Here is a 23,057-nt window from a genome sequence, read left to right on the forward strand (position 1 = left end):
GTACAGTGGGACAGGCCCTTAAGTCAGCAACTCTACTGCTGCACCACTGTGCTCCTCCAGCATTTTGTGTCTATCTTCTGGGTGACAGAGGGCAGTGTGCAGGTGAGGTTTGCAGGCATCCTGTGTTGGCGATGACAATGAAAAGGGATACAGGTGATCGCTATTTAATCTGGTGTAGCTGGGGAGCGGCATGTAGGTTGGGAGAACTCTCTACTTCTCTTCAAACAGTGGCAAGGATTCACATCCTGTGGGTGTAACACATCTCATACCCCGATGCAGGGGCGAGGTGGGCTTGGAGTCGGCTGAGCTGCCTGCTTGCATCTTGTCTTTTAGAGAGAGAGAGAAAGAGAAAGAGAGAGGGACTGAGTGGAAACAGTCCCTTCGGCCCATTGAGTCCATGTCATTCACCAGCGATCACCCCATTCGCACTATCCCACACGCTGGGGACAATTTACAATTTACAGAAGATAGACACAGAAAGCTGGAGTAACTCAGCGGGTCAGGCAGCGTCTCTGGGGAAAAGGAATAGTTGACGTTTCGGGTCGAGACCCTTCTTTAGACTGTTTAGACAAGGAGCTGATTATTGACTTCAGGAGGTCCCATACTGGAGAACACGCCCCAATCTCCATTTACGGGGAAAGTGTGGAGAGAGTGTCCAGCTTTAAGTTTCTGGGCACTCACATTTCAGAAGACCTCACATGGGCCACAAACACCGCTGCGCTGGTCAAGAAGGCACAGTTCTTCCTGAGGACATTAAAAAAGACTGGTCTGCCCCAACAGCTGCTGACAACGTTCTACCGCTGCACCACAGAGAGCATACTAACGTATAGCATCTCTGTGTGGTATCTCAGCTGCACAGAGGCGGAGAGGAGAGCTCTTCAGCGCGTCGTCAACAGAGCGCAGCGGATCATCGGGATAGAGCTACCAGCCTTGGAGGGCATCTACCACACGCGGTGCCTCAGGAAGGCCCTCAGCATCCATAAGGACTCATCACACCCGTCACGGTCTGTTTCAACTACTTCCCTCCGGCATGACGTTACAAGGCCTTATACGCCCGAACCTCCAGACTCAGGAACAGTTTTATCCCAAGAGCTATAGCGGCTCTGAACTGGCCCAAATGAGTGCCCCCCCACCCACCCCCTTTGGACAGTCTCCCTCAGATGGTCACGTCAATCAATTCAGCTTGCTTATTTATGTATTGTATTTATTTACCTTTCTTGTACATCAGTGGAGCTGCACACTAAATCTCGTTGCACTGACGTGCAATGACAATAAAATATATTATTATTATTATTTACAATTTACAAAAGCCAGCACCTGCAGTTTTTGCTATTTCAGCTCTTTTAGGCTTGCATGGGACTTTAGAGATACAGCGTGGGAACAGGCCCTTCGGCCCACCGAGTCCATGCCGACCAGCGATCACCCCGTACACTAGCACTATCCTACATACTAGGGACAATTTACAATTTACAGAAGGCAATTAGCCTACAAACCTGCACGTCTTTGGAGTGTGGGAGGAAACCGGAGTACTCGGGGAAAACCCACGCGGTCACGGGGAGAACGTACAATAATAATAATAATGGATGGGATTTATATAGCGCCTTTCTAATACTCAAGGCTCTTTACATCGCATTATTCATTCACTCCTCAGTCACACTCGGTGGTGGTAAGCTACTTCTGTAGCCACAGCTGCCCTGGGGCAGACTGACGGAAGCGTGGCTGCCAATCTGCGCCTACGGCCCCTCCGACCACCACCAATCACTCACACACATTCACACACATTCACACACAGGCAAAGGTGGGTGAAGTGTCTTGCACAAGGACACAACGACAGTATGCACTCCCAGCGGGATTCGAACCGGCTACCTTCCGGTTGCCAGCCGAACACTTAGCCCATTGTGCCATCTGTCGTCTACAGACAGCACCCGTAGTCAGGATGGAACCCGGGTCTCCGGTGCTGTGAGGCAGCAACTCCACCTCTGCGTCACTGTGACGACCATTGGTCACCGTCATTCAGATTTGCGTTGTTAAGACAATGAGAAGCACATCATCTCGAGTCTGCTCTGGCATTCTGTGAAGATATGATTTCTGGCCTTGTTGCTGGCATGAAAAGGATTTTTTGTTCCTTCATGGGGTCGTAGACCTCTGGAATTCTCCACCCTGGAGTTCCAAGAGGTTGAGTCATTAAATATATTCAAGGCTAAGATGAACCGGAGCGGAAACAAGAGTTGTGTAGACCAAACAGGGAAGTAAAATGGAGGCTAAAGATTACATCAGCCATGATCTTACTAAATGGAGGAAACAAGCTTGAGGGGCCGAATGGTCCCCTTATGCTCCCATTTCCCTGAAAGTGCCGTCTGAGGCAGAGAAAGTGGTGAAGTAGGCTTCTGGCACCCTGGCCTTCAAGAAGCAGAATGGAAGTTAGGACGTGGAGGAAGGAACTACAGATGCTGGTTTAACACGAAGATAGACACAAAAAGCTGGAGAAACTCAGCAGGACAGGCAGCATCTCTAGAGAAAAGGTATGGGTGACGCTTCGGGTCGAGACCGTTCTACAGACTGAGAGTTAGGACTTTATGTTACAGTTGTACAAGACATTGGTGAGATCACACTTGGAAACAGGTCCTTCGTCCCAACATGCCCACACTGACCAGCATGCCCCATCTATACTAGTCCCACCTGCCTGAGATTGGATCATATCCCTCCAAACCTGTTCTATCCATGTACCTGTCTAACTGATTCTTAATTGTTGGGATAGTCCCAGCCTCAACTACCTCCTCTGGCAGCTTGTTCTATACACCCACCACCCTTTGTGTGAAAAGCTACCCATCAGATTCCTATTAAATCTTTCCCCCTTCACCCATGTTATCTGTTCTCGATCCACCCACTATGGGCAAGAGACTCTGTGCATCTACCCAACCTATTCCTCTTGTGATTTTATACACCTCCATAAGATGAGCCCTTATCCTCCTGCGCTCCAAGGAGTAGAGTCCCAGCCTCCTCAACCTCTCCCTATAGCAGAGGCCCTCGGGTCCTGGGAACATTCTCGTAAATCTTCTCTGTACCCTTTCCAACTTGACAACATCTTTCCTGTGACATGGTGCCCAGGCTTTATTTCTTATGTTCCTTTATAAATCTTGATTATCATACTGTCCAAAACTCCACCATAGAAAGCGTTTTATCGGGATGCATCACAGCCTGGTTTGGGAACAGCTTCATCCTAGACCGCAAGAAATTGCAAGCGAATTGTGGACGCAGTCCAGACCGTCACACAAACCAACCTCCCTTCCGTTGACTCCATTTATATCTCACGCTGCCTCGGCAAGGCCAGCAGCATAATCAAGGACGAGTCGCACCCTGGCCACTCCCTCTTCTCCCCTCTCCCATCGGGCAAGAGGTACGCAAGTGTGAAAACGCACACCTCCAGATTCAGGAACTGTTTCTTCCCAGCTGTTAGTAGGCAACTGAATCGGACTATTATTGATCGACTTTACCTTGCACTAAACATTATTCCCTTATCATGTATCTATACACTGTACGTGGCTCGATTGTAATCATGTATTGTCTTTCTGCTGACTGGATAGCACGCAACAAAAGCTTTTCACTGTACCTCGTAACCTCGGTACACGTGACATTAAATTAAACTGAACTGAATTGAACCTCAGGCTTGATGTACATCTCTCTGGGGTGATGGATTCCAGCGTTTCACAACCGTCCAAACAGAGATTAATTTGTCATTGCAGTCTTAAGTGCTGATCCTTATCCTGAAACAATGCACATGTTGGAAACTGGAGCAAAACAACAGCAGCAAACTGCTGGAGGAACCCAGTGACTCGAGCAGCATCTGCGCAGCCAAAGGAACGGTCGACATTTCGTGTCGAAAACTGATGCAGGATCGACCAAGCCCTCTGCCTCCAAGGTGAGAACCCTTCCAAGCACCCATCCTGGGTGGTGCCGCGGTAGAGTTGTTGCCTCACAGCGCCAGAGACCCGGGTTCCATCCTGACTATGAGATCTGTCTGTACGGAGTTAGTACATTCTCCCTGTGACCAAATGGGTTTTTTCCGGGTGCTTCAGTTTCCTCCTGCACTCCAAAGACGTTGTTGGTTAATTGGCTTCAGTAAAATTGTAAATTGTTCCTAGTGTGTTAGTGTTAGGATAGTGCTAGCCTTAGTGTACAGGGTGATCGCTGGTCAGCGCGGTCTTGGTGGGCCAAAGGGCCCGTTTCCATGCTGTACCCCTAAAGTAAAGTCATACAGTACAGCACAGGAACAGGCCCTTCAGCCCACAATGTCCATGTCCAACAGGATGCCAGGCTAAACGAATCTCCTCTTCCTGCAAGTAATCCATAACCTTCCATTCCCTGTGCTCATCTAAAAGGCTTCAATGCCACCATCATATCTGCCTCCACCACCTCCCTTTGAAGTAATTCCAGGCACATAGAAACATAGTAAATAGGTGCAGGAGGAGGCCATTTGGCCCTTCAAGCCAGCACCGCCATTCATTGAGATCATGGCCAATCATCCACAATCAGTAACCCGTGCCTGCCTTCTCCCCATATTCCTTGATTCCACTAGCCCCTAGAGCTCTATCTAACTCTCTTTTGAAATAATTCAGTGAATTGGCCTCTACTGCCTTCTGTGGCAGAGAATTCCACAAATTCACAACTCTCTGGGTGAAAAGTTTTTTCTCATCTCAGTTTTAAATGGTCTCCCCTTTATTCTTAGGCTGTGGCCCCTGGTTCTGGATTCCCCCATCATTGGGAACATTTTTCCTGCATCTAGCTTGTCCAGTCCTTTTATAATTTTATATGTTTCTATAAGATGCCCTCTCATCCTTCTAAATTCCAGTGAATACAAGCCAGGTCTTTCCAATCTTTCTTCATATGACAGTCCCGCCATCCCGGGGATTAACCTGGTGAACCTACACTGCACAGCCTCAATAGCAAGGATGTCCTTCCTCAAATTAGGAGCAAAACTGCACACAATACTCCAGATGTGGTCTCACCAGTACAACTGCAGGAGGACCTCTTTACTCCTATGCTCAAATCCTCTCGTTATGAAGGCCAACATGACATCAGCTTTCTCCACTGCCTGCTGTACCTGCATGCTTACTTTCAGATTACACCCTCCACCCTTAGTTTAAAAATAACCTTGGCCTGCACATTTCCTTCAAACTTTGCCCATATTACCTTAAAGCTATGCCCGCTAGCTTTGACATTTTCACCCTGGGAAAAAGATTGAGACTGCTTGCCACATCTACCTTACATTTTGTATACTCTTTTATCAGCTCTCCCCTCAACCTCTGGTGATCCAGAGAAACCAATCCAAATCTGTCTAACCTCTCCTTGTGGCTGTTGCCCTCTAATCCAGGCAGCAGTTTGGTTTAGTTTAGAGATACAGCGCGGAAACAGGCCCTTCCACGCCGACCAGCGATCCCCGCACACTAACACTATCCGACACACTAGGGACAATTTTACCAAAGCCAGTTCCCCTACAAACCTGCACGTCTTTGGAGTGTGGGAGGAAACCGGAGATCCTGGAGAAAACCCACGCAGGTCACGGGAAGAACGTACAAACTCCGTACAGACAGCACCCGTAGTCAGGATCGATCCCTGGTCTCTGGCGCTGTGAGGCAGTAACTCTACCGCTGTGCCACTGTGCTGACCCTTTCTACTAATAAAAATGTTGAAACAAGGAACTGCAGGTGGTGCGTTCCACAAAAGCTTTTCATTTATTAGAATGTTGCCTGGGTTTCAGCAACTAAGTTACAGAGAAAGGTTGAACAAGTTAGGGCTTTATTCTTTGGAGCGCAGAAGGTTAAGGGGGGACTTGATAGAGGTCTTTAAAATGATGAGAGGGATAGACAGAGTTGACGTGGATAAGCTTTTCCCACTGAGAGTAGGGAAGATTCAAACAAGGGGACAGAAGTTTAGGGGTAACATGAGGGGGAACTTCTTTACTCAGAGAGTGGTGGCTGTGAGTAGGGAAGATTCAACTGAGAGTAGGGAAGATTCAAACAAGGGGACATGACTTGAGAATTAAGGGACTGAAGTTTAGGGGTAACATGAGGGGGAACTTCTTTACGCAGAGAGTGGTAGCTGTGTGGAATGAGCTTCCAGTGAAGGTGGTGGAGGCAGGTTCGTTTTTATCATTTAAAAATAAATTGGATAGTTATATGGATGGGAAAGGAATGGAGGGTTATGGTCTGAGCGCAGGTATATGGGACTAGGGGAGACTATGTGTTCGGCACGGACTAGAGGGGTCGAGATGGCCTGTTTCCGTGCTGTAATTGTTATATGTTATATATGTGTGGAATGAGCTTCCAGTGAAGGTGGTGGATGCAGGTTCGTTTTTATCATTTAAAAATAAATTGGATAGTTATATGGACGGGAAAAGAATGGAGGGTTATGGTCTGAGCGCAGGTATATGGGACTAGGGGAGAATACGTGTTCGGCACGGACTAGAAGGGTCGAGATGGCCTGTTTCCATGCTGTAATTGTTATATGGTTATATGGTTATTGTATCGCATACACATGACAATAAACTAAGCTGAACAGGTTAAGAATCGGAAGAAAATTCCCGGCCCAAAATGTCACCTATCCATGTTCTCCAGATGTAGAGTTGCCAACTGTCCCGTATTAGCCGGGACATCCCGTATATTGGGCTAAATTGGTTTGTCCCGTACGGGACCGCCCCTGTCCCGTATTTGACCGCTACTACTCGGGTCGAGGGGACTGTCGGGTCGGAGCGCTGCATCCGGCCCCGCCTCACCCGTCCCGACGTAGTGCAGCCCATGGAGTGCAGCAGCAGCAGCAGCACCTCGCCCGTGGCCCCGTCGGTCGGCAGCCCGGCCAGCTGTCCGACTTTCGGACCTTCGCTTCATGAGTTGGACGGGGCGCCGGACTTTGCGCGCGACGTCGCTCGGCCCGGGCCAAAACTCCTCAGCCACGACCGAGTCAGTCAACAAATTGCCGTCGGGAATTTGTCTCTTATTTTGACCTTTTGTCTCTTATTTGGGAGTGAGAAAGTTGGCAACCCTATCCAGAGTTGCTCCAGCACTTTGTGTCCATTAGCATTCTGGTAAGTCTCTCCAAAGCCTGCACATCTTTCCAGTAGTGGGATGACCCAGAACTGCATGCAATGCTCCAAATGTGGTCTTGCAGAAGGTTTATAGTTTCACACTTGTATTGCATCCTCCTTCGTACTAAAGGACACAGTGAGAGAGCTCGTGATTTGGTTGCCTTGAGCGCCTGCCAGAATAAGGCTGGAATTTCTATGTCTGATGCAGATTCAGGCAGAATGACGCAGTTAAATAGGTGATCTAAATTGTTGCCTTTGGTTGTGTCGTCGCCATTAATTCCTCAATCTGTCCACACAGCACAAACTAGGTGGTAAGCTGTCTGCTGGTATTTCAAATCAACTCAAACGCTGCGAGGTGTCGGGGAGATTAGTTTTACATTAGTTTAGGGACACAGCGTGGAAACAGGCCGTTCGGCCCATCGAGTCCGCGCCGGCCACTCCCTCTTCTCCCCTCTCCAATCAGGCTCGATGTACAGAAGTGTGAAAACGCACAGCTCCAGATTCAGGGACAGTTTCTACACAGCTGTTATCAGGCGACCGAACCGTCCTCTCACCAACTAGAGAGCGGTCCTGACTTCCCATCTACCTCATTGGAGACCCTCGGACTACCTTTAATCGGACTTTACTGGACTTTATCTTGCACTAAACGTTATTCCCTTTATCCTGGATCTGTACACTGTGGACGGCTTGATTGTAATCATGTATAGTCTTTCCTCTGACTGTATAGCACGCAACAAAAAGCTTTTCACGGTACCTCAGTACATGTAACTCTAAACTAGATTGAACTAAACTAGACCAATCAGTAATTAATATTTAAGAAGAAACTGCAGATGCTGGAAAAATCAAAAGTAGACAAAAAATGCTGGAGAAACTCAGCGGGTGAGGCAGCATCTATGGAGAAAAGGAGTAGGCGACGTTTCGGGTGGAGACTTTCAGTCTGAAGAAGGATCTCGACCCGAAACGTAGCCTACTCCTTTCTCCATAGATGCTGCCTCACCCACTGAGTTTCTCCTGCAGTTTTTGTCCACCAGTAATGAACAGCAAACCTGTAAAACTGTGATAAAGGAGAAGGAGCAAGTAAGGTTTAGGTTTAGTATTGTCATGAGCACCAAGGTACACATGACAATCTTAAGATGGGCAGCATGGTGGCGCAGCGGTTCAGTTGTTGCCTCACAGCGCCAGTGACCCGGGCTCCATCCTGACTACAGGTGGTGTCTGTACGGAGTTTGTACGTTCTCCCTGTGAACGCATGGGTTTTCTCCAGCTGCTCCGGTTTCCTGCCACATCCCAAAGACGTACAAGTTTGTAGATAAATTGGCTTCGGTAAAAGGCCGCTGTTGTGTAGGATGCTAAACTGGTTGAACATAAAACTAGCGTTTGGATGATCCATGATCTAATTTAGTTGAGTTTAGTTTATTGTCACGTGTACTGAGGTACAGTGAAAAGCCCTTTAATGCGTGCTATCCAGACAGCGGAAAGACAATACATGATTTGCAGGTTTGTAGGTTAATTGGCTTCTGTAAATGTGTGTAGGATAGAATCTCTGTACAAGTGATCAGCATGGACTCGGTGGGCTGAAGGGCCTGCTTCCACACTGTATAACTAAAACTAAAACATTTAACAGGAATTTGGACAGGTGCATGGATAGGAAAGGTTGAGAGGGACATGGGCCAAACACGGGCAGGTGGGACTAGAGTAGATGGGACATCTTGGTTGGCGCAGACAAGTTGGGCCGAAGGGCCTGATTTCACGCTGTATAGTTCTGTGAGTCTGTGACTAGCTGCGGTCCCAAACCTCAGCAGAATTTGTGAGAGCCACAGAGAATTCTAGAATCAACGGATCATCGTACACAAGCTCGAACCAGCAAACTACAAGCCACCCTTGTTTTTTCTTAACTCAGTAGCTGATCTTGGGAAATGGGACAACATTCTCCCTCTTCTGCCATTGACTCCATCTACACTTCACTCTGCCTCAGAAAAGCAGCCAACATAATCAAAGACTTGTCCCATCTCAGTCAACCCTTCGTCTCTCTGTCGGGCAGAAGGTACATAAGCTTGAAAGCGCGCACTACCAGACTCATTGTTATAAAGTGAGAAGCAAAGTTTCATTAAAGTCTGTGTAGCAAGGAACTGCAGATGCTGGTTTAAATCGAAGGTAGACACAGTATGCTGGAGTAACTCAACGGGACAGGCAGTGGGGTTGCTAACTTTCTCACTCCCAAATAAGGGACAAAAGGTCAAAATAAGGGACAAATTCCCGACGGCAATTCGTTGTCCGACTCGGCCGTGGCTGGGTGAATGATGAGTTGGCCCGGGTGCTGGATTGCACCCGGACAACTGAGATGAGAAGGAGGGGTGGTGGTCAGCGGTAAGCGAAGGTCCGAAAGTCGGACAGCTGGCCGGGCTGCCGACCAACGGCGAGGCGCTGCTGCTGCTGCACTCCATGGGCTGCACTACATCGGGACGGGTGAGGCGTTCCAACCCACTCAAAACACCCAGTTTTAGACGAATGGTTAGGGAAAAATTCCAGCGCAATTTACGCTTGAACGCTTCTTTTAGTTTAGGTTAAAGATACAGCATGGAAATAAAGGCCCTTCGGCCCGCGCCAACCACACTAGTTCTACGTTATCCTATTTTCACACCCACTCCCTACAGACGGGGGGGAAATGTTACTGAGGGCCAATTAAACTACAAACCCGCACGTCTTTGGGATGTGGGAGGAATCCAGAGCATCTGCAGGAAACCCATGCGGTCACAGGGAGAACGTGCAAACTCCGCATACACACACAGATAGCACCTGATGTCAGGTTTGAACCCGGGACAATGGCGCTGTGATGCATCTGGTTCTCATTGGGCATCTGGTTCTCATTGCCCAACTACAGAACTACAAGCTACACTTCCCAAAGTCACTGGCCATGGTGGTCTGCTAATTGATTAGTGCGGATGTCAGGGGTTATGGGGAGAAGGCAGGAGAATGGGGTTGCGAGGGAAACATGGATCAGCCATGATTGAATGGCGGAGTAGACTTGATGGGCCGAATGGTTGCCGTCACAGGCATGTTATCTGGACATTAATCATGTGTTTTTGCTGCGGTTTCAGTTTAGTTTATTGGGGTGGGAGATTGCAACCTTCACGTGATCCACCCTGTTCCGACTAATGCAATCAACCCGACGTGCACAAACAAATAGATCAAATAGAACTCGTCCTTGATGATGCTGCTGGCCTTGCCGAGGCAGCGTGAGGTGTAAATTGAGTCAATGAAAGGGAGATTGGTTTGTGTGATGGTGCTGTGATTTCTTGCGGTCTTGGACGGAGATGTTCCCAAACCTAGCTGTGATGCATCTCGATAAAATGCTTTCTACGGTGCATCTTGGTCCCAGTGCACCAAGAACTAGCCACACTTGCATTGAGTAAAACAATGGGCCCACTGCAGAAATATGTGGAAGCAACCAGTTGGCTTTGATCTGACTTGAAGGAAATAATCAGTTTCATTGGCACCGTATGGAATTCCCTGAATTCCTTCATAACAAACATGTACATCATGTTCTTCCCGCGGGGGAAGTGACAGCATTTGGTTATATTAAACAATATCTGCCACTGTCATGTCACATATTTTATCCAAATGGTATTGCAAATTCCAGCCCTTTCCTCCTGCTGATGTGCAGATCAAATCGAGAGCGGAAAATATTCCGAGCCAATGGAGGCACAGTGGTAGAGTTGATGCCTCACTGCGCTAGAGACCCGGGTTCAATCCCGACTACGGGTGCTGGCTGTACGGAGTTTGTACTTTCTCCCCGAGACCACGTGGGTTTTCTCCAATTTCCTCCCACATCCCAAAGACGTGCGAGTTTGTAGGTTAATTGGCTTCGGTAATGATTGTAAATTGTATCTAGTGTGTAGGATAGTGTTAATGTGCGGGGATCGCTGGTCGGCGCGGACTCGGTGTGCAGAAGGGCTTGTTTCCGGGGTGTATCTCTAAACTAAACTAAACAAATTAGGCAATTGAGGATTGGGCTTCTAAACAATGCAACATCCATGCTCATCAGTTTCATGCCACATGATTTGGAGAGCATAGATTGATGGATTCTTGATTGGTACGAGAGTCAAAGGTTACGGGGAGAAGGCAAGAGAATGGGGTTGAGAGGAAGAGATAGATCAGCCATGATCAAATGGTGCAGTAGACTTCTCCTATGACATGGTTGAGATGATATCTCAAACCATGGGGTGTTTACCTACATCTGCATATGCTGCCTCACAGCGACAGGGACCCAGGTTCCTGACGGGTGCTGTCTGTACGGAGTTTGTACGTTCTCCCCGTGACCTGCATGTGTTTTCTCTGAGATCTTGTGTTTCCTCCCACACTCCAAATACGTACAGGTTTGTAGGTTATTTGGCTTGGTATAAATGTAAATTGTCCCTAATGTGTGTAGGATAGTGTTAGTGTGCGGGGATCGCTGGTCGGTGCGAACTTGGTGAGCTGTAGGGCCTGTTTCTGCGCTGTATCTCCAAAATAAACTAAACTAAAAAGGTCCCGACCCGAAAAGTCACCTATCCCTGTTCTCCAGAGATGCTGCCTGACCAGCTGAGTTACTCCAGCACTTTGCGTCTTTTATTTTGCAAACCAGCATCTCCAGTTTCTTGCAACTAGAACCTTTTAATTCTACCTGAGAAGGCAAATATTTACCGATTTTGCCTGTAACCAGCTAAGGGTTAGCACTCACTGTTAACCCCTGTGAAAGTTGCTCACAAAAGGAGCATGCATGTCTTGGTCTAAACATTAAGGTTCCTCAGTCAGATTGAAGAATCTCATTGAGAAATGCAGGGGAGCCCTAGGTTTAATTTAGTTTAGTTTAATTTATTGTCACGTGTACCAGGGTACAGGGGAAAGCTTTTGTTGCGTGTGAACCAGTCAGCGGAAAGACAATACATGCTTACAATAGAGCGGTTTACAGTGTACAGATACATGATAAGGGAATAACATTTAGTGCAAGGTAAAGCCAGCAAAGTTCAATCGAGGATAGTCCGAGGGTCACCAAAGAGGTAGATAGTAGTTCAGCACTGCTCTCCTGTTGGTGAAAGAAACTGTCCCTGAATCTGGAGGTGTGCATTGTCACATTTCTGCACCATTTGCCTGATAGGAGAGGGGAGAAGTGGGAGTGGCCAGGTGCGACTCGTCCTTGATTATGCTGCTGGCCGAGGTGTAGATGGAGTCAATGAAATGGAGGTTGGTTAGTGTGACGGTCTGGGCTGCGTCCACAATTCGCTGCAATTTCTTGTGATCTTGGATGCTGTTCCCAAACCAAGCTGTGATGACAATAGTGGCTTTCAATAGACAAAGGGGGACCTGGCGCAAGGGGGGGGGGGGGGGGGGGGATATGTAACTTAGTACGCGCCCTTTATGGGCGACTATTTGCATACCATGGCTATGAAAGCAAGGGCTTTGTCACATGTGGCAATATTCAAAATTCAATGATGCATCCTGACAAAATGCTTTCTATGGTGCATCTGTAGAAGCTGGTGAGAGTTGTAGGGGACATTGCCAACTTCCTAAGCCGCCTAAGGAAGTAGAGGCGTTGGTGATTTTTCTTGGTGATTGTGCTAGAGTTTCAGCCACTGCTTTTCCTTGCTGAACTGCAATGGAACTGTTCACCAGAATGTGAATACATCTGGTAGCGTACACTTTCAGCTGACTCGGCAAGTATTGCTTAGTGTATTATTTGGTCATGTACGAATGCTGAATTAGAAATCATGAAACATAATAAGGATTAAAGTATCTAAAATACTGAATAGCGAAAGGCCTGGATAGAGAGGATGTGGAGAATTTGTTTCCACTAGTGGGAGAGTCTAGGACGTGAGGGCACAGCCTCAGAATTAAAGGATGTTCCTTTAGGAAGGAGATGAGGAGGAATTTCTTTAGCCAGAGGTATTCATGAATCTCTATATCTATTCATGGCTATGAGTCTGTGGAATTCATTGTGACAGACGGCTGTGGAGGCCAAGTCAATGGATATTTTTGATGAGTACGTTCGCGATTAGTGTGGGTGTCAGGGGTTATGGGGAGAAGGCAGGAGAATGGAATTGAAAGGTAAAGATAGATCAGCCATAATTGCATGGCGGAGTAGACTTGATGAGCCCAATGGTCTAATTCTGCTTCTATAACATAAACATATGAAAATCTAGGTCAGCACAGTGGTGCAGTGGCAGAGTTGCTGCCTTACAACACCAGAGACCCAGGTTCAATCCTGACGATAGGTGCTGTCTGTACGGAGTTTGTACGTTCTCCCTGTAACCGTGTGGGTTTTCTCCGGCTGCTCAAGTTTCCTCCCACACTCCAAAGACGTGCAGGTTTGTAGGTTAATTGGCTTCTTTAAATTGACCCTAGTGTGTCGGATAGAACTAGTGTACGAGGCGATCGCTGGTTGGCACAGACTCAGTGGGCCCAAGGACCTGTTTTTGCACTGTAACTAAAAACTAAATTAAACTAGATTATTCATTTTTATTAAAATGGGCGGTTAATTCTCTTCTCGGGGGCAGAGACTACATTAAATCATCAGGACCAGACAGGGTGTTCAGTAGTAATTATCACAGCATGTCCCTAATAACTAACTCAATCCCACATGCATCAGGCTTAGCTTGTTCTGCTATTTATAGTGCAGAAACAGTGGGCAAGTGCACTGCTTATACATGCTGGCACTGCGAGCAGCATCTATATTTAATTTTCCATGTGTGCAAGACAGAAACTGCAACCTGATTTACTCTAATAACAGCGACTGCCAAGGGTTTTATTCCTTGTGGATTGAAATTCAGCACCGAGTTGTCTTGGTTAATTAGGTACACAAAAATGCTGGAGAAACTCAGCGGGTGCAGCAGCCTCTATGGAGCGAAGGAAATAGGTGACGTTTCGGGCCGAAACCCTTCTTCCCTTCTGTCTTGGTTCATTGTTGACTTATGTGTTAAGTATGAATTTGTCTTTTATAGAATTGCCACTGTGAATGTCTTCCTAAGTGCGAGAGGGATTAAAGCATAACGCCATTCTTAATTCGTGATTCGTACGGATGTCAGAGGTTATGGGGAGAAGGCAGGAGAATGGGGTTAGGTGGGAGAGATAGATCAGCCACGATTGAATGGCAGACGATGGGCTGAATGGCCTAATTCTACTCCTATTCTTTATTACCTTATAGACATTTGAAGAAGGGTCCAAAACATCATCTAACCATGTTCTTCAGGGATGCTGCCTGACCCGCTGAGTTACTCCAGCACTTTGTGTCTTTACTTCGCAAACCAGCATCTTGCAGTTCATTGTTTCTACATAACACCATTGATGTTCAGTTTCGTTTAGAGATTCAGCATGGAAACAGGCCCTTCATCCAACGTGTCCATGCCAACCATTGATCACCCGTTCATATCAGTTCCATGTTATCCCACTTTCTCATCCGCTCCCTACAATTTACAGAGGGCCGATTAACGTCTTTGGGATGTGGGTGGCGGCCGGAGCAGCCGGAGGAAACCTACGCGGGCACAGGGAGAACGTGCAAACTCCACACACAGACGGCATCTGAGGTCAGGCTCTGGCCCCGGGTGGGTGGTGGTGTGAGGCAGCGGCTCTACCCGTGCTGTCATTGAATATGGAACCCTTAAGAATTTGCTTGTCATCCTTACTCAGGTGCCATGCTAATCTTCTCTGTATCATTCCATATACAGGTGGCACAGCGGTAGAGTTGCTGCCTTATGGCGCCAGAGGCCCGGGTTCAATCCCGACTATGTGTGCTGTCTGTACGGAGTTTGTTCGTTCTCCCCGTGACCTGCGTTGGTTTTCTCCGAGATCTTCGGTTTCCTCCTATACTCCTAAGACGTGCAGGCTTGTATGTTAATTGGCTTGGTGTAAGTGTAAATTGCCCCCATAGTGTGTTGTAGGGTGGTGTTAGCGTGCGGGGATCGTTTGTTGGCACTGACCCGGTGGGCCGAAGGGCCTGGTTCCGCGCTGTATCTCTAAACTAAACAAAATTCCAATTTTAGTATAGGTGATAATAGCTTCCAAAGGGAGCACAATAAAGTTAGTTCCCGCCATTACACAGCAAACAGCAGGCAATGCCCGAAAGGTGGAATCTGACTATTGTCACTAGACAGCTACAGGCTTGATGTAGCTACAGGCTTTAGTGTATTGTAGATAAATATGACAACATTTTAATCTGATAACTGTTTCTTGTTTGTAAACTGCCAATGGCGGTCTCGATTTGTGAATACTCTGCATTTATGTTTAATTGAATAAAAGCTCCTTGTTAAGGAAAGAAAATCGGGCAGTAGCCGTACTTATGCACGGATCATTCAGAAGCCTGATAACAGAGGGGAAGAAGCTGTCCCCCTGTGGACGGTAGTAAATCTGTGATTTCCACATTTGTGTGATAATGCCAGCGATTTCACACGAGACTCACTTCCCAGCAATTGCCAGCCCAACATTATGGAAAACATAACAGGCAATTATGCTACAATTTAGTGTTTGAGTTCAGTTCTGCTGATGTGTTTCATTTGCATGGTGCTAACAAAATCCAGACTTCTGTTTGATTAAGTACCTTGGCAGACGTCTTTGAAAGGCATGGAAAAGAGTTATAATTGATTGAGGCCATATTTCTCCTCATTGTACCACTTCATTTAATTGCATGTATTCAATTCATTCAACGCAATTAAGGCAAATCTGGTTTAGGGCGGCACGGTGGCGCAGCGGTAGAGTTGCTGCCTCACTGCGCCAGGGGCCCGTTCGATCCTGTCTACGGGTGCTGTCTGTAGGGAGCTTGTACTACAAATAGGTTATCTTCCCATTCACACCCCTTTCTGCCTTCTGCAGACTGCTCGCTCCTTAACTCCTTGGTTCACTCATCTCATCCCACCCAAACCACTCCCTCCCCAGGTACCTTCCCCTGCAACCGCAGGAGATATACACTTGTCCCTGCGCCTCCTACATCACCTCCATCCAGCGACCCCAGTCCTTCCAAGTGAGACAGTGGTTCACTGCACCTCCTCTAACCTCATCTAATGCATCCCGTATTCCCCATGTGGCTTCCTGTACATTATGCAAGATCAAGCGTAAATTCAGCAACCGTTTCACCAAACACTTGTGCTCAATCAGCCAGTAGTACACTGGATCTCTCGGTTCCTAACCATTTTAACTCCTCTGCTAGTTCCCATACTGACCTTTCTGTCCTGGGACTCCTCCATTGCCAGAGTGAGGCCACACGCAAACTATATGAACAGCACCTCATATTCATACACAGAGAGTGGTGAGTCTGTGGAATTCTCTGCCTCAGAAGGTGGTGGTGGCCGGTTCTCTGGATGCTTTCAAGAGAGAGCTAGATAGGGCTCTTAAAAATAGTGGAGTCAGGGGATATGGGGAGAAGGCAGGAACAGGGTACTGATTGGGGATGATCAGCCGTGATCACATTGAATGTGTGAGTGTGTGAGTGTGAGTGTAAATTGGCTCGAAGGGCCGAATGGCTTACTCCTGCACCTATTGTCTATTGTACGTTCTCCCCGTGACCGCATGGGTGCTCCGGTTTTCTTTGGGTGCTCCGGTTTCCACCCACACTCCAAACACGTACAGGTTTCTAGGTAAAATTGTAAAAATTGTGTAGGATGGTGCTAGTGTATGGGTTGATCGCTGGCCAGCACGGACTCAGTGGAATGAATGGCCTGCACCCACACTGTATCTCTAAACTAAATGGTGTGACTACACGTTGGTTGAGATTACAACATAAACCCCAGCAACTTCAAAAAGCTTTTTCTCTTCCCCTCCTAAAGACATTGGCTCTGGGTTGGATTTACCGCCTTCACGAGTGGGGTGGGGGATCTATCTGACAAGCTGCAGTCCTTTCATCTCCATTAACCACACTCACACATACATGCACTCTCACACACACGCACATACACCCTCACTCACTCACACATATACACTCTCACACACACTCTCACATATACACGCACTCACACTCACTCTCATACTCTCACACACATACACACACGCACATACACCCTCACACGCACAAACACTCACGCGCACTCTCACACGCACTCTCACGCATACACACTCTCACACATACACGCACATGTGCACTCTCGCACACATACACACACGCATATACACTCTCACTGACACTCACGCGCACTCTCACGTATACTCTCACGCATGCACACACGCGCGATCACGTGCACCCTCACACGCACATACACTCTCACTCACACCGACTCACACATACTCTCACACGCACTCTTACCTATACACACATGCACGCACACACTCACACGCACTCTCACTTACACATTCTCACACGCACTCTCACTTACACACTCTCACACGCACTCACAGACACTCACACACACACAGACACACACACTCACACACACACACACACACACAAACACCCCCGCAGTAACGGGGAGATGGGAATTAGTCATGGAAAACCACAGTCCACAATGACTGGCAGAAAGGTCAAAGGTCTGTTGACCTTTAAGTTGAAGTTGAAGAGGAAAAGGAATCGGAGGGGTAACTTTTTCACACAAAGGGTGGTGCGTGTATGGAACAAGCTGCCAGAGGAGGTAGTTGAGGCTGGGTCTATCCTAACATTTAAGAAACAGTTAGACAGGTACATGGATAGAACAGGTTTGGAGGAAATGGACCAAATGCAGGCATGTGGGACTAGTATAGCTGGGACATTTTGGCCGGTGTGGGCAAGTTGGGCTGCAGGGCCTGTTGCCACGGCTCTATGACTCTAATTGAACATATAGATGGCATCAGTTTATTACATATCACGAGTGAGAAAATTAATATTATTGTGAAGGGCCATAAATGTTGGCACATTACAGTGCAGATGATCTAAGGACCTGGCTGGGTTCCTTCAGAATTTGTGTTGTTCTTGTCCTGACAGACTACATGGGATGGGTTAGATACACAGTTTCTGCGATTGAAAGACTTGAAACAACTTGCAAGAATAGCACAGTAAGCTTTCAGCAGGGCTTGATTGTGGAATTCTTGCCTAATAGTTCAGAGATAATTGCGGAGGCAGTGCTCATGTTATGTCATGTCGGGGGCATGCATCGAACTGGCAAAGGTGCAACTGTTTTTGGCTTTGCGGCTTTAGACTTTAGAGATACAGTGTGGAAACAAGCCCTTCGGCCTACCCAGTCCGTGCCGACCAGCCATCACCCTGTACATCAGAACTATCCTACACACACTGGGGACAACTTACAATTTTATACAGAAGCCAATTAAGCTACAAACCTGTATGTCTTTGGAGTGTTGGAGGAAACCGGAGCACCCGGAGAAAACTCACAAGGTCACAGGGAAAACGTGCAAACTCCGCACCCATAGTCAGGATTGAACCGGGGTCTCTGGCGCTGTGAGGCAGCAACTCTACCATTTTCTCACTGTGCTGCCCATGCGCTTTACCTCCCCCCTCGACTCCATTCAAGGACCCAGGCAGTCATTCCAGATGCGACAGAGGTTCACCTGCATCTCCTCCAACCTCATCTATTGCATCCGCTGCTCTAGATGTCAGCTGATCTACATCGGTGAGACCAAGCGTAGGCTTGGCGGTCGTTTCGCCGAACACCTCCGCTCGGTTCGCATTAACCAACCTGATCTCCCGGTGGCTCAGCACTTCAACTCCCCCTCCCATTCCGAATCCAACCTTTCTGTCCTGGGCCTCCTCCATGGCCAGAGTGAGCAACACCGGAAATTGGAGGAGCAGCACCTCATATTCCGCTTGGGCAGTCTGCACCCCAGCGGTATAAACATTGACTTCTCCAATTTCCGGTAGCCCTTGCTGTCTCCTCCCCTTCTCAGCTCTCCCTCAGCCCTCTGGCTCCTGCTCTTCCTTTCTCCTTTCTTCTCCCCCCCCTTGTTGAGTCTCATTGTCTGCAACTCGTTCTCACCTCGCCCACAGCTAACCTGTTTCCTTTATCATCGTAAACTGTTTTACATATCTTTCATTCATTTGTTCTATATCTCTCTACATCACCGTCTATATCTCTTGCTTACTTTTCCCCTGACTCTCAGTCTGAAGAAGGGTCTCGACCCGAAACATCACCGATTCCTTTCCTCCAGAGATGCTGCCTGGCCCACTGAGTTTACTCCAGCTTTCTTGTGTCTATCTTCACCTAAAATTCTAATCCTTTTATGTCCCTCTTTTTCAGTGGTTAAGTGTCCTTAGTAGTTGCAGAGGTGACTTGGTCTTTAAGCATCTTGCAGTGATTTACTGAAGAAGGGCAGCAGTTATGGAACTAATTCAAGGAATTGGATGATAGCAGTTTAGATCCTGATTTGGAAAAACATCACCTGATGGAAAGACAGACCATGCCATTATAAAACCTCTGGCTCTTGTCCATGGGTTCTATTTTTTGCTCAATCCAGAGAGACATGGAAATGGCATTGCAATGCATTGATATCATGGTGGGACTGTAGCATAGATAGGGTATACAGTGTCATAGATCGAGTAGATAGTGGCTTAAACATAAACTTGATATATGATGACTTTGGAAAGCAAAAGGAGGGAAACGTCGTAGATTCATAGAGTTATACAGTGTGGAAACAGGGCCTTCGGCCCAACATGCCCACACCGGCCAACAATGTCCCAGCTACACTCGTCCCACCTGTCTGCGCTTGGTCCATATCCCTCAAAACCTGCCCTAACCATGTACCTGTTTAACTGCTTCTTAAATGTTGGGATAGTCCCAGCCTCAACTACCTCCTCTGGCAGCTTGTTCCATACACCCACCACCCTTTGTGTGAAAAACAACTTTGTGTGAGAAACGTGTTCAGCTTCCTTACCTAGAGGGGTAGGAATTGTTTGAATAGTGTAGACAGTGTTATAGATAGTGTAGACATTGTTATAGATAGTGTAGACAGTGTTATAGATAGTGTAGACATTGTTATAGATAGTGTAGACAGTGTTATAGATAGTGTAGACAGTGTTATAGATAGTGTAGACAGTGTTATAGATAGTGTAGACAGTGTTATAGATAGTGTAGACAGTTTATGGAGAGTGTAGACAGTGTTATAGACAGTGTTATAGTGTAGACAGTGTTATAGACAGTGTTATAGGTAGTGTAGACAGTGTTATACGTAGTGTAGACAGTGTTATAGATAGTGTAGACAGTGTTATAGTGTAGACAGTGTTATAGATAGTGTAGACAGTGTTATAGATAGCGTAGACAGTTTATGGAGAGTGTAGACAGTGTTATAGATAGTGTAGACAGTGTTATAAATAGTGTAGACAGTGTTATACGTAGTGTAGACAGTGTTATAGACAGTGTAGACAGTGTTATGGAGAGTGTAGACAGTGTTATGGAGAGTGTAGACAGTGTTATAGATAGTGTAGACAGTGTTATAGATAGTGTAGACAGTGTTATATATAGTGTAGAGTGTTATAGATAGTGTAGACAGCAGCATTGATTGGGTAGGCATTAGAGTGGACGGTTAGAACCCCTCCACCGTGGAGAAAATGTCAGATTAATGGCCATTTCTTTAAAGTAAAAGGAGCAAAGTTTAAAGGAGATGTGCGGGTGAGTTATTTCACAGGAAAGGTTAAGAGAGATATGGGCCACATGTGGGACTAGCTTAGATGGAGCATCTTGTTCCATGGACAAGTTGGGGAGAAGGGTTTATTTCCAAGCTGTATGATTTTATGACTCCAAGCTCTCAATACCATTTTGAACATTCCTCCACTTTTAAGTGGTCATGGGCCAAAGATTCCCAAGAATCAGTGGGAATTTTGCACATCTTTCAGCAGATTTGAACGTGTCCTTGGGAGTATGGGACTGATGGGGAAAGGTCTCTTCTTGACCCCAGACACAAAGTGCTGAAGTAACTCAGCGGATCAGGCAGCATCTTTGGAGATAGACACAGAGTGCTGGAGTAACTCAGCTGGTCAGGCAGCATCTCTGGAACACGTGGATAGGCGACGTTTTGGGATGAGTCCCTCATTCACTCCTTTAAAGAGCTGGTGCGGATATAATGGCTTCTGGCTTCCCTCCAGATGTTCCTCCCTGGCTTCCCTCCAGATGTTTTTTCTTGTCACCCAAGCACGTGCACATGGGCGGCATAGTGGGCCATACTGCGCCAGAGACATCTCAGTCTGAAGAAGGGTCTCGACCTGAAACGTCACCTATTCCTTTTCTCCAGAGATGTTGTTTATTCCGCTGAGTTACTCCAGTTTTTTTGTGTATACCCGGATTCGATCCTCACCACGCTTGCTGCCTGTACAGAGTTTGTACGTTCTCCCCGTGACCACGTGGGTTTACTCCAGGTGCTCCGGCTTCTTCCCACACTCCAAAGACCTGTGGGTTTGCAGAATTATTGGCCGTTGTAAAATTGCCCCCAGTGTGTAGGGAGTGGATGAGAAAGTGGATAAACATAGAACGACTGTAAACGGGTGAACACTGGTCGGCATGGACTTGATGGGCCGAAGGGCCTGTTTCCACACTGTATCTCTAAACCAAACCAAACATGAACTTGATATACAGTGACTGTGGAGAGAGAGCAAAAGGAAGGAAACATGTTCGGCTTCCTGACTTAGTGGAGTGGGAAATGTTTTCCCTGCAACAGGAAGGTATCTCGGTTTGTTTTAAAAGTGACTCGGGATTTTACATACTTTTCTGAATAACTTGGAGAAAATATATCATCTTGCCATGGGTGATCCCAAAAATGGTTCGCCCCATAAGATATTCAGCTATTCTCATAGGACAAGTTGTACCAGATAGATAGATAGCTTGCACCAGAGAGCACACTGAAGATACACACATGATGGAGTAGCTCAGCAGTCTGAAGAAGGGCCTCGACCTAAAACACCACCCATTCCTTCTATCCAGAGATGCTGCTTGTTACTCCAGCATTTAGTGTCTATCGTCAGTGTAAACCAGCATCTGCAGTTCCTTTCTACACTAGATGGCACAGTCAGAGTTGAAGGGGTTGGTCTTTCAAGACAGAGATCTTCTTCTTATCGAGTCCACACATAAGATTCAAAGTTGTTCAGCCAGAGCTGAACACACTTCTCGGCATCTGCACACAATGGTGTCTGTCTTGTGCTTCTTGTACTTGTTGTGCGTGGTGGTGGAAACAGGGCCGCAACGTGAACGCTCTTTCCTTGACCCCGAAAGCGGATATGATGAAGTACTTTTCTTGAAGAATCTTTGGAGCTTTCTCTGGCCGTGGGTCATGGAAGGTGTAAGAACAGGGGTTATGGGGAGGAGGCAGGAGAATGGGGTTGAGAGGGAGAGATAGATCAGCCATATTTGAATGGCATAGTAGACATGATGGGCCGAATGGCCTAATTATGCTCCTATCACTTATGATCTTATGATTGGGCTGAGTACGTGAGGTACAGGATGAGGTTAGATACTGAATAGAGGAGGAGGCCTAATTGTTTGCATTACTCCTACTACTGTTCCTTCATGAAGGACCAGACCTGAACACAATACTTCTCACTAAAGTCTTATGGAGCTGCATCAAGAGTTCCCGACCCATATAATCAATAGCATGTCAGGGAGTCATGATTCAGTTCTATATGGCTTTGGTTAGCTATACTGCGTGCAGTTTCGGTTGTCTCATTACAGGATGTGGAGCCTTTCGAGAGGGCGCAGAAGAGGTTTACCAGGGTGATGCCTAGATTCGGGGGTATTGGCTCCAAGGAGGGGGTGGATAAACTTGTTTTCTCTAAGTTGAATGGCGATGTGCTGGGCAAGTATATATTTTTTACATAAAGAGTGGTGGGTGCCTGGAACACCTCCAGTTTCGTCAAAGATTGAGGAGATTTGATATGTTGCCAAATACTCTATTGAACTTCTTTCGGTGAACGGTAGGGAATACACTAATTGGTAACATCATGCCATGGTACGGTAACTCAATCTTCTTCTTATCGAGTCCACACACAAGATTAGAAGTTGTTCAGCCAGAGCTGAACACAACTTCCCGCCATCTGCATACAATGGTG

General features: G+C 47.1%; 1 protein-coding gene and 1 non-coding gene across 2 annotated transcripts in view; both read right to left on the reverse strand.

Moving 5' to 3' along the window:
* The window catches only part of rbks (ribokinase), a 182,221-nt gene that overhangs the window by 22,145 nt on the left and 137,019 nt on the right, over window positions 1-23,057 (reverse strand). The window lies entirely within an intron of this gene.
* LOC116973881 lies at window positions 14,699-14,805 on the reverse strand. Its single transcript, XR_004412163.1, has one exon. It is a non-coding gene; the product is annotated as a U6 spliceosomal RNA (small nuclear RNA).

This window comes from Amblyraja radiata, chromosome 5 (genome assembly GCF_010909765.2).
Source record: "Amblyraja radiata isolate CabotCenter1 chromosome 5, sAmbRad1.1.pri, whole genome shotgun sequence".
Classification (NCBI taxonomy): domain Eukaryota; kingdom Metazoa; phylum Chordata; class Chondrichthyes; order Rajiformes; family Rajidae; genus Amblyraja; species Amblyraja radiata.